This window comes from Elephantulus edwardii, unplaced genomic scaffold (genome assembly GCF_000299155.1).
Source record: "Elephantulus edwardii isolate Elephantulus edwardi_28Jun2011 unplaced genomic scaffold, EleEdw1.0 scaffold00419, whole genome shotgun sequence".
NCBI lineage: Eukaryota > Metazoa > Chordata > Mammalia > Macroscelidea > Macroscelididae > Elephantulus > Elephantulus edwardii.
Window position 1 is genome coordinate 159,088 of NW_006400169.1, and position 2,012 is coordinate 161,099.

A 2,012-nucleotide genomic window follows, 5' to 3' on the forward strand; every position below is an offset into this window, starting at 1 on the left:
GAAAAGGTATGGAGATAGGACACATCCGTGGCATACACCCTTCCCAATTTTGAACCATGCAGTGTTGCCCTGCTCTATTCTGACGACTGCCTCTTGGTCCAAGTATAGGTTTCACATTAGCACGATTAATTGTTCTGGGATTCCCATTCTTCTCAGTGTCAGCCACAGTTTGTTATGATCCACACAGTCAAACGCCTTTGTATAATCAATGGAACACAGTTAGACATTCTTCTGGTATTCCCTGCTTTCAGCTAAGATCCATCTAACATCAGCTACAATATCCCTAGTACCACAATCCCTTGTAAACCCAGCCTGGACTTCCGACAGTTCTCTGCTGATGTGCTGTTCCAGTTGTTTTTGGATAATCTTCAGTAGAATCTTTCTTGCATGTGAAATCAATGATATCGTTCTGTAATTTCCACACTCTGTTGGGTCACTCTTCTTTGGAATGGGAACAAATACAGATCTCTTCCAGTCAGTTGGCCATGTGCTTGTTCTCCCGATTTCTTGGCACAACTTGGAGAGCACATCCAGGGCAGCATCTGTTAGCCAAAATATGTCAATTGGTGTATCATCTATTCCTGGGGCCTTATATTTTGCTATTTCCTTCAAAGCAGCTTGAACTTCTTCCTTCATCACCATAGGCTCTGGCTCAAATGTTATTTCATTAAATTCTTCTGTATCTGCAGATTCCTTTCTATATTATGACTCAGTATATTCCTTCCACCTTCTTTTAATACCTCCTGGATCATTTAATATTCTGCCTTAAGCATCCTTGATTATTAGCAACTCGAGATTTGAATTTGTTCTTCAGTTCCTTGAGCTTAAGAAATACTGAACCAGTCGGCCCTTTTGATTTTCCGACTCTAGCTCCTCGCACATTTGGTTTCAAATAAACACAATGCAGTTTTTTGAAATTCCCAGTTTTCGCAAGGTTAGCCACAATTTATTGTGATCTACTGTCAAATGCCTTTGCATGGTCAATGAAAAGCATATAGGCATTCTTCTGGTATTGTCTGCTTTCTGCCAAGATCCTTCTGACATTGGCAATAATGTCCATAGTTCCACAACCTCTTCTAAACTCAATCTGTATTTCTGGTAGTTCTCTGTTAATGTACTTTTCAAGTCTTTTCTAGATAATCTTCAGCAGAATTTTGCTAGTGTGTGATATTGGTGATATTATAGGGTAATTTCCACACCTGATTGGTCACCTTTTTTTGGAACTGGAATAAATATGGATCTCTTCCAATCAGTTGGCCATGTAGTTGTCCTCCAGATTTCTTGGCACAACTTGATAAACACATGTAGGGCAGCATCTGTTTGCTGAAATACATTAATTGGTTTTCCATCAATTCCTAGGGCTTAATTTTTTTGCCAGATCCTTCAGATCAGTCTGCACTTTCTCCATCATCATTACCTCTTGCTCATATGTTGTTTCTTGAAATTCTTCTGTGACAGCCAATTCTTTTTGGTACAATGACTCTGTATACTCCTTCCATCTTCTTTACATGCTTCTTGAATCATTCAATATTCTTAATCCTTAAGCATTGCAACTCTTGGCTTGAATTTATTCTTTAGTTCTTTTAGCTTAAGAAATGCTGAGCAAATTCAGCCCTTTTGATTTTCTGACTCCAGCTCCTTGCACATTTCATTGTAATATTTTGCCTTGTTTTTTCCAAGTAGCCTGTGAAATCTTCTATCAGCTCCTGAACTTCTTCATTTCTTCCTTTTGCTTTGGCTTCTCAGTACATATACATACACCGATGTTCATTGCAATACTTTTATAATTTCTAAACAGCCTAAATGTTCATCAACAGAAAAATTAATGTTAAAATGTGATATTATAAATAAAATGAAATACTACATAACCACTATATAATCAGATGAGCATATGATATATTATTCTGGAGACAAAAAGGTGAGGAAAAATGGAGTTGCTTTCATAGTAAAAAAAGAAATTTCTAGATCCATCTTGAAGTACAACATTGTGAGTGATAGGATTATATCCATAC